Source organism: Sapajus apella, unplaced genomic scaffold, assembly GCF_009761245.1.
Source record: "Sapajus apella isolate SASKATOON/1434 unplaced genomic scaffold, GSC_monkey_1.0 scaffold76, whole genome shotgun sequence".
In the NCBI taxonomy this organism is placed as follows: Eukaryota; Metazoa; Chordata; class Mammalia; order Primates; family Cebidae; genus Sapajus; species Sapajus apella.
The window spans coordinates 8,573,441-8,583,985 of NW_022437016.1; the positions used below are offsets into that span (position 1 = coordinate 8,573,441).

The 10,545-nt window shown below is 43.8% G+C and overlaps 1 long non-coding RNA gene across 1 annotated transcript; it reads right to left on the reverse strand.

Annotated features, from left to right (window-relative positions):
• Positions 1-8,248: 8,248 nt before the first annotated feature.
• On the reverse strand, positions 8,249-9,799 carry LOC116532487. The gene is made up of 2 exons (XR_004260883.1): positions 8,602-9,799; positions 8,249-8,294 (listed from the first exon to the last, which is right to left on the reverse strand). It is a non-coding gene; the product is annotated as an uncharacterized LOC116532487 (long non-coding RNA).
• Positions 9,800-10,545: the final 746 nt, after the last annotated feature.

Sequence of the window (10,545 nt, forward strand, 5' to 3'; positions counted from 1 at the left end):
AACAAGGTTTTGAGGGTTTGTGGATAGGTATAGGGGAGCTCAAGACCTGCCTCACTGGGCAAGTGACTTCTTTATACAGCTTTGTTGAAGTAAAATTAATGTGCAATAAACTGCACATATACTGAATGTCCACAGTGTGATTTTTTTTTACATATGTATACACCCATAAAACCATCACCTCAATCAAGTTAATAAGTATAACCATCATCTCCAAAAGTAGGAAGTTACTTTTAAGATGAAACATGAAGCAGAAGTGGGCAGGTGAAGGGGGAGCAGAAAAGGAAGACTATTTTAGGGAGAAGAGACCTAAGGCTCTGGGGCAAGAAAATGCAAATTTCAACTGAGAAACTGAAAGAAGCTCTGAATGCTAGAATGCAGTGTTGGGGCAGGGGTGGAACCAGGGAGAAGTGGGCTGAGTGATTTCAAGGGGTCCGATCATGCCAGTCTGCACTGGGCCCAGCCTTTAGCCTCAGGCCAGCCCTTGTGGTCTAGGCCTCTTCCAGCCTCCCCATCCTGCTATGGAATAGCTGATCTGGTTGGGCTGGTACCCGGGATGCAGGCAAATGAAGTGTTTTACCCATGGACCAAGAGAGTTCTTGGTCATCCAGGGAAGCTCTTGTGGCCCACTCCTGGAGGCTAATCCTGCAAAACCTCTAGTAGCACTCACTTCTGAGTACTCAGTCAGCCTGTTAACTGGTGGCTTGCTTTTAGAAAAAAAAAATCTCTATTTAAAATTTTTTATTGTCTTTTTTTTTTTTTTTGAGACAGGGTCTCACTTTGTCATGTATGCTGAAGTGCAGTGGCATGATCACAGCTTCCTGCAGCCTTGACCTCCAGGGCTTAAGAGATCCTCCCACCTTAGCCTCCCAAGTAGCTGGGACCACAGATGGTGCCACTACACCCAGTTAATTTTAAAAATTTTTTGTAGAGATAGGGTCTCCCTATGTTGCCCAAGCTGGTCTCAAACTCCTGGGCTCAAGCAATCTTCTCACCTCTGACTCCCAAAGTGCTGTGATTACAGGTGTGAGCCACCTTGCCTGGGCTTAAATTGGTTTTGAGATGATTATTTTGAAGGTATTTTAAAATAGCAATAATCTCATCTAATCAGACATGACAAATATTAGCACTTAGGTGTATCTTGCAAATCTGTTTTGTATAGCTAATTATTCTCTCCTTCTCTGACTCTATACACATATGTTTATATATGTACCTGCATTTGGTATATATAAAAAATGAATAGTTTTTAAAGGGATTACACCAAAAGCAAGTTTTTATCTATATTTTAAAATTAGTAATATATTATGCACGTTTACATATCCATAAGTATAATTCTATAATGTCAAACAACTTTTTTCCAGTGTATTAAGAAAATGCTGTGATAGACTTTCTTGCTCATATACCTGTATACAATTCCTTAGTTTTTTTCCTTAAAATATCTGAGGAATAGAATTACAAATCTTTAAAATAAACTTCATTGAGAAATTACACATTTTAATGCATTCTGATATATATTGCCAAATTGCTCTTCAGAAAGTCTTAACAGAATTATACTCACATTTGCAGTATACAAATTGTTTTCTTACCATATTGTTGCCGGTACATATTGTGTACTAGCAGGTTTTATTCTTCTAAAGTCCACAGGCTAAAACATAACATCACGACTCTGCTTCAATTTGCATTGTAATAATGAGCAAAGTTGTGCTTTTTTATGTTTAATACCCATTTATGTCATTTCTACAGTCATGGATTTCCTTTGCCTTTTTTAAACTTAAAAGATAACCTCATTGCTTTGTCTACCTATTAAAGCACTATATGTTCATTGCAGGAAATTTAGAAAATAACAATATAAGAAATAAAACAAAATTTAATCAGATACTCAGCCATATTATAGATTCGTTTTTCAGAAAGCGATATTTAGAAACAGAAATCACATACTTAGGAAGCCAAAACAAATTATGCTCTTTGTAGCTTTATACACTACTTTTAAATTATAGACCAGTTACTTTCCTATGTATGCACAAATGTATTTATATCTTAATTTATGTGATAATTGTCCTAACTTGGGCATGTAGGTTTCTTCCAAGTTTTGCTTTGTTTTTGCCCACAAAAAACAGTAATAAACATCTTTATCCTCAAGTTTTTTCATTTTTTACTATTATCCTCAGGATAACTTCCTGGAAGTCACATTTCTATATAAAAAGTCATGAAGAGGTTTTTCTTGAGGCTTTTGATATGTATTGTTATACCCTGTTCCAGTGTACACAGCCATCACCAGTTGGAAAAATGCCTGTTTTGTGGCAATCTTGCCAAGCTGGGTATTAAAATATTAGGTGAATTTGGCACCTCATTGTTATTTTCATGTTTGTTTCTTTGCTTACGATGAGCCTCACCTGTGTTTTCTGTTTCCAATCTAACTTGCAGCAGAAGGGAGTAAAGAAAGTACATTTTCTACGCCTGGCTTTTTGCTCCACCACTTGTCACAGAATGTTTTTTAGTTAATTAGAATTTTAAAATAATTTTTAGTAATGTTAATAGCTTGCACTAAAAACCCACCATTCATTTCTGCCTTCAGCTCCGCCCTCTCGTAAGTCACTCTCCACATATCATCAGAGTGATCTTTCCAAAACACAGACCTGATTGTTTCACCCCTCTGCCTATAACCTTCAGTGGCTCACTATTATCTACAGGATAAAATTCAAGCTCCTTGTCCTGACATTTGAGGCCCTCGTGGTTTTGCCTCAACCTTCCTTTCCAGCCTCATCTCCTATGGATGCCCCATACCTCCCCTTCCTGATGCCATGACTAATGTGTTGACCACATCACTCCTACTTCTGGTTTTTCTTTCAGATGTAAGGCCTTATTCACACTGTGCCCCTTGCCTAAAATACCTTCTGTCTTCTTCACCTGGAAAAGGCTTTCTGAGCCTTTGAGATTCAGCTCAATGTCCACTTTTCTGCTTCCCCAAAGAGAGGGCACTTTGGTCCTGTCCCTGTGTCTCATAACACAATGTTCACACCTCGCCATCATTATTTGTGTGTGTTTCCAGCTCCTCCGCTACACTCTGAGTCCTTAAGGGCAGGAACATAGCACTCACATTTACCTCCCCAGCACATAGACTAGTGCCTGGCAGAGAATAAGCACCTTAGAAAGGTTTGTTGTTGGAGAACTGTGTCTCACATATAATTTAATATTTGATTATAAAGCTCACACTCTGACACAAAAGCTGTCATTGAAGATGTATAAATTAAAACACAAAATTCCTCATCAAAATGTCTCCCAGGAATGGCTGGGTCAGAGCAGTTGGCTAGCTGTTAAGGTGTTTAATAAAACTCCAGTTAATTAACAAGAAAAAGATTCCTTTGTGGTTTGCCTCACAGTGGAGGACAGCAAGAAGCTTATGATGGAGACAGGTCTGGGCTTCACTTCAGGTTTCTTTCAGAAATTTTAGGGTTAGAAGAGAAAAGGGGAGATAGGGGCTATTTTTTGACCCAGGCAAAAGCACTGAAGGGCTGCCCTCACTCCCCTGAGTCTGCAGTTCCCAGCCCTCCACACACTCTCGCCCTGATGCTGGGAGAATAAATTAGTGCAATCTCTTTGAAGAGCAATGTGATAGTATGACAATGTGTACCCACTTTGACCTAGCATTCTACTGCTAGGATCCAAGCTACAGAAATACCAGCTCAAATATGCAAGGAAATGCGTATGATGATGTGTTGTTACTTCTTTGCTTGGGGTAAGATTAAGCAATGCAGCTTATCCGACTACAGAATCCATGGAAATGATAAAGAATAAGGTAGATTCATATGTTCTGAGAGAGACATTCGATACAGGATTCCATTTTGTAAAACAACAAAACTTTGTATATAAATACACACACACATATACACACACAGTTTGCAAAGCTAGAAAGAAAGATCTGGTAGGATACACATCCAACTTCTAGGGAAGACATTGTGAGAGAATCAAAGGAATACTTTGGTTGTTTATTCTCACAACTATGGATTGTTTCAATTTTTACAAGCATTTATTAATTTTGAAGTTAAAGAGAAAATAAACAAAGAACTTTATAAAGCTGGTTCCCAACTATCTCATCTTTTCAAGTTTGACTCACAAGGCTTCCAAATTCTGTTTTCCTTTTAAGCATATTCTATCTATTATGTGGTTTGATTGTCACAACAGACCCATGATACATATCATTATTATTGTTTCCATTTTACATTTCAGGAACTTTGAATTCATGAATTCTGGTCTTTAATGTATCAAATTCATGATGAGAAAAGACCATAGCCAATGGTAGTACAAATGCTAAGAAAATAGCACCCTATAATCTGCTAGTGAGAGAATAAATCCATACAAACTTTCTGGGGAGCAATTTGACAATAATGTATTAAGATTCTTTAAAATCTGCATATCCTTTATCCTAACATTCCTTTTCTAGAAATGTATCCCAAGGACATAATTAAGGATGTGCACAGAGTTTCAGCTACAAGGATATTCATTTAAGAAGATGCTTACAATACTGAAAAATTGGAAACCACTTAAGTATCCAAGAATAGAAAATTACTTAAATAAATTATGTTCCATTCATATGAGAGAATACTATAAAGTCATTAAGTAGTGGTGAAAAGGCATATTTAATGGCAGGGAACACAGTTCATGATACATTTTTAAAAGTAGGTCACAAACAGGCCTAGTGCAGTGGCACATGCCTATAATCCTAGTAATTTGGGAGGCCGAGGCAGGAGGATCACTTGAGCTCAGGCGTTTGAGGTTGCAGTGAGCTATGATCGCGGCACTGCACTCTGGTCTGGGTGACAAAGTAAAACTCTGTCTCTGGGAAAAGAAAAAAAAAAAGTAGGTCACAAACAGTCCACACTATATGAGTCTATTTTTGTTTCTTTAAAAAAAAAAAAAAAAAAAAAAGGCCAGGTGCAGTGGCTCACGCCTGCAATCACAGCACTTTGGGAGGCCGAGGTGGGCAGATCACTTGAGGTTGGGAGTTCAAGACCACCCTGGCCAACATGGTGAAAACCCATCTCTACCAAAAATACAAAAATTAGGCGTGGTGGCACGTGTCTGTAATCCCAGCTACTCAGGAGGCTGAGGCAGGAGAATCCCTTGAACCCAGGAGGCAGAGGTTGCAGTGAGCCAAGATCACGCCCCTGCACTCTAGTCTGGGTGACAGAGAGATCCTGTTTCAAAAAAACAACAACAAAACCAAAGCAAAGCAAGCAAAACAAAACCAAACAAAAAGAAAAACATACGTAATATGTTTTTTTAAAACATAGAAGAAAGCACTCCCAAATCTTCATACTAGTTACCCCTAGAGACTGAGAATATAGGAGATTGTTTTTTTCATTTTCTCCTTTTCACAACTTCTTACTGTTAAATTTCTTACAATGAAAATGCATCCCTTTGAATAAGACAAAAATTGTATTGATGTTTTCAAGAAGATGCATCTTCTTGCTCCTCCCCCTGAAGCAAGTTTTGTAGTCTTGCCTATGTGCCTTCTTCCCTCTCAGATCAATGACCTATCAATGGTTACCTCAGCATTCTATAAAGCCAGCTCCTCCAGGAAGTCTGCCATGATCTCTGTTGGCTTCTGGGCTTCCTAGCTCACATTCAGCTTTCTGTCTGTTTGCACAGTCATGTGATACTTACTGCCAAAGCCTGCTGGGACATGGACATGGCTTATCTGCCCAGGAAGCTTAAGGCATCCCCAAAGCCGCTGCTCAGTACGTTTCTTTAAATAGCTCTGGCTGCTTACAAAGCAGGTACTTGAGTGCCTAAAAGCCTTGCAGCCCTCAGAAACCCCTGCCTCTGGCGCTCACTGGAGACTTTCCCACTCAACTGGTTTCACTCTGTTCTTCATACTCAGCTTACAGAAGTGTTGGCTCTGTCCCAATGCTTCCCGCACCCTTGGCTCCCCTTGCCCTGACCACTGGTCTGCATGTGCTTGGAGTTCACTTTCTGGTTGCGCGGATGCTCTGGGTGATAATCAAAGCCATCTCCCCCAAGCCCTCAAACCCTGTGCCACTCACCCACACAAAGACAGGGGATGATAAAAACCATAGCTCTTGTGTGCTAAGCACCTGCTATATGGTAGGCACTTTTCATGCCCATCTCCTTTACTCTGTAAAAACAATAACCACAGCTATCATTGAGTCCTTTTTCTGTGCCAGCTGCTGTACTCTTTATGTGGGTCTGCGTTTCTCAGAGAATGAAAGAGAGGCTCAGAGGGATAAAGTGAGTTGTCCCAGGTCACAGAGCTACTAAGGAAGTGGTGGTAACTCGTTTCAAATCAACCCTCGTTTGACTGCCAGTCTCATGCCCCGAATCCCCACCCTGTGCTGCTTCTACAACCACCCTATGGGATAGGCAGGGAACATGAGAAAACTGGGTTTCAGCAAGGTTAGGTCTCAGTTCAAGGTCATTTTAACACAGCATCAGAGGGGCCTGAGAGCTTGCAGTGAGAAGATGCTGGTCTGGGTAAGGAACTGGGTGAACAGGAAGGTCACAAGAAGGTGAGAATCTGATGTGGGTGAGGAATGGGGCTAGGTCCTCCACCAGGGAGGCAGGGATCTAAGGCTGGGCTCTAATTCTGGCAGGAGAAGTGCAGGCTGGGAAGGCAGCTTCCCAGGGCTCCCCTCCACCCTAGAAACACTACCCACCCATCTGGGACAGTGTAGCCATTTAAATGATCATATCTGCCATTGTCCTTTGGCCTAGAGCTCAGGGACCACATAGGGTTGTGTGTGCCAACAGGGGTGGAGGAGGGGACTCAGGGCCTCTGGTGTTTGGGAGGCTCAGATAGGCCAGGGTGGTCACCGTTCACCTGCTGGACACTGGGCTGCCATGCTCATGGGCAATGCCTCATACCATGTCTCATGTATCCAGGATGTAATTTAAAAAGTCCAGGTGCCTAAGGCAGCAAGGTGATGGGCCCCAAAGATTTTGGCTTAGGTCCTGGTTTGCCGCTGACTTGCCCTGGGGCTCCAGATACATCATTTCTGTTTTGGCACTGCAATAGCCCCACTGGGGCTGTGGAGCAGTGGTGTCTGGGAGTGTTTTGAGAAACAGAGTCAAGAGTAGCTGGTGTCAGCCGGACTCGGTAGCTGTAATCCCAGCACTTTGGGAAGCCACGGCAGTCACTTGAACCCAGAAGTTTGAGACCAGCTAGAACAACATGGCAAAACCCCGTCTCTACGGAAAATACCAAAAATTAGCCAGGCGTGTTGGTATGTGCCTATAGTTCCAGCTACTCTGGAGGCTGAGGCTGGAGGATTGCTGGAAGCCAAGAGGTTGAGGCTGCAGTGAGCTGTGATTGTGCCACTGCACGCTGCAGCCTGGGTAGTAGAGTAAGACCTTGTCTCAAAAAAAAAAAAAAAAAAAAAGTAGGTGTGTGACTTTGGAGAACAGTCTGGCAGTTCATCTAAAAGTTAAACATGGCATCACCGTATGACCCAGCAGTTACACTCCTAGGTATACACCCAACAGAAATGAAAGTATGCTCACACAAAAACTTTTACATGAATGTTCATAGCAGTATTATTCATAGAAATCAAAAAGTGGAAATAACCCAAATGACCATTAACCAATGAATGAATACACAAAACGTGGTATATCCATAGACTAGAGTATGATTCAGCAGTAAAAAAAGAGTGAAGTACTGATGAGTGTTATGACATGGAAGAATCTTGAAAACAGAAGGTAGGTACAATAGATCACACACTGTATGATTCCATTTTTATCAAGTGTCCAGAATAGGTCAATCCATAGAGATGGAAAGTAAGAGCAGGGGGAGTTGAGGGAAGGGGTACATAATGGGTACAAGGTTCTTTTGGGGTATTGAAAATGTTCTGGAAATAGTGGTGATGATGCATAACCTTGCAAATAGAATAAAAACCACTGAATTGTATACTTTTAGGAAGAATTTAAATGATAGGAGAATGTTTTGTTTTTTGTTTTTGAGACCCAGTCTCACTCTGTCACCCAGGGTGGAGTGCAGTGGTGTGATCTCAGCTCACTGCAACCTCCGCCTCCTGGGTTCAAGCGATTCTCTTGCCTTTGTCTCCTGAGTAGCTGGGACTACAGGCACCTGTCACCACACCCGGCTAATTTTTGCATTTTAGTAGAAACAGGATTTCACCATGTTGGCCAGGCTGGTCTCGAACTCCTGACCACAAGTGATCTGCCCACCTTGGCCTTCCAAAGTGCTGGGAGAATGTTTTGTTTTGTTTTGTTTTTTCCACACATCCCCACTGGGGAACCTGAAAATCCCGATCACAGGAGAACTTTTTTTTTTTTTTTTTTGAGACGGAGTTTCACTCTTGTTACCCAGGCTGGAGTGCAATGGCACAATCTCGGCTCACTGCAACCTCCGCGTCCTGGGTTCAGGCAATTCTCCTGCCTCAGCCTCCTGAGTAGCTGGGATTACAGGCATGCGCCACCATGCCCAGCTGATTTTTTGTATTTTTAGCAGAGATGGGGTTTCACCATGTTGACCAGGATGGTCTCGATCTCTTGACCTAGTGATCCACCCGCCTCGGCCTCCCAAAGTACTGGGATTACAGGCATGAGCCACCGGGCCCGGCCGAGAACGTTTTTAAAAGAGAGAATAGCGAGCATTTCCTTGTCCAGATTCTATGCTAAGCACTTCCTGTGTGTCTTATGTAATCCCCACATCGAGCCTAGAAGAGAAAAACTCTCATTATGCCTATTTCATAGCTGAGGACACTGAGGCAGGGGGAGGTTCAATAACTTGCCCAAGGTTGCACAGCTCTGATGCTTTGCACATGCAAGGTCAGCGTGGACGGCGTTGCACCTCCACTGAGACCACATGGTACTTTGTACAAGCTTTCATGCGGACAGTCTCCTTGTTCATCTCCTCCATCAGGCCATGCGGGCCTGGAGAGCAGATGCCTTATTCAGTGACTCCCCATAACACAGCTCGAGGCCTGGCTCATAGAGATCTGTTGAATGGAAGGAACACCGCACTCTTTGCCCTCTCGGCTGGTTTGCAGAGAAATCGACTTTTCACAAAAGCGCAGCATCCGCTGTGAAATCGTCAGGCTGCCAGAGGCTGCTTCATGCTCACCCTGAGGTTGCTGAGATGAGAGGCAAGAACCACCTCAAATCGAGACAAAATGCATTTGTGGTTTTGAAGGAAAGTCGTTAGAAGACAAAATCTGTCTTCCAAGGCCAAGGTTGCTCCAATTCCGTTTACTTAAAGTAGAAAGAAGACAATCCCTGCCCCGATGGGTCTGCCCTGGCTTGTAGGAAGGAGAGATTTTGCTGAGTATCCAACACTAACCGCAGGAGAGAGCAGAGGGGAGACAGTGGGAGCCAAAGCAAACATTCTGAAGTCAGAGATAATGGGAGAAGGTAAGAGGAAGAATAGGCTTGGAGGCCAAGCAGGAAGTGGGTCTGAAAGGAAGGGTGGGAAGGCAGGAAGCGTCCCAAGCACTTATGAGAAGACAGCCCTCCAGAGTCTGCAGGGGGGAGGTCTTGGAGGAGCCTGGGCTGGCTGAGCCAGGGCTGAGCTGAAGTTACAGAACCACAGCAGGCCCGGCCGAGACTCCTCCAACAGCCTGCTCCTGGGCCTCCCTGACTTGGGCCTCGCCCTGTCCTGTCATCCTCCATTTGAGCCCAGAGCCCTTCCAACACACCAGCTGTTCCTATCCCAAAACCCTTCTATGGCACCCCACTGAGAAGCAGCCACAAGAGGCACTCCAGGCTTCAGACTCCACATGCAGCCTCAGGCCAGGGTGGTGGCTCACGCCTATAATCCTAGCACTTTGGGAGGCCGAGGCAGGAGAATTACTTGAGGCCAGGAGGTCGAGACTGGCCTGGTCAACATGGTAAAACTCTGTCTCTGCTAAAAATACAAAAATTAGCCTGGCGTGGTGGCACACACCTGTAATCCCAGCTACTTAGGAGGCTGAGGCACAAGTATCACTCGGACCCGGGAGGCAGAGGTTGCAGTGAGCCGAGATTATGCCATTGCACTCCAGCTGGGGCGACAGAGCAAGACCCTCCATTTGTCCTTACAGCTTCCACTCCCTACTTCTCTCTGTGGCAATCTCCTAGGATCTCACGCACCAACTTTCTTATTCTTCCCCAAGCGAACTCCATCTTTCCGGTTTTTTCAGTATTCTCTTTGTCCCAGATATGTCTTGTCTCCTCCAACAGCTCCTTGTGGGACTATTTTCTCCCCTTCTTTGAATCTCAGTGTCTAATCCGGGGCTGGCCATGGATGGATGCTCAGTAACCACCAGAAAAACAAATCCCGTAGCCAGAAGGATGGAACACAGAAGGATCCTGGACAACTGACCTGCCTAGTCCATGCTTGCAGAGCTTGATGTGTTAGGCTGGGTTCACAGGTTTGCCAGGAAGCAGACCCTGGAAAAAGGATGGAGTCCAAACAGCCTGTCCCAGGTGGACGTTAACACAGAGTGCGTTCAAGGATGGCCACTGTGCTGAGCACCTGGGGCTCCATCCTGCTGGGGTCCTCCGGGAAATGGGAAAAAGCACAGCTTCCAGTTG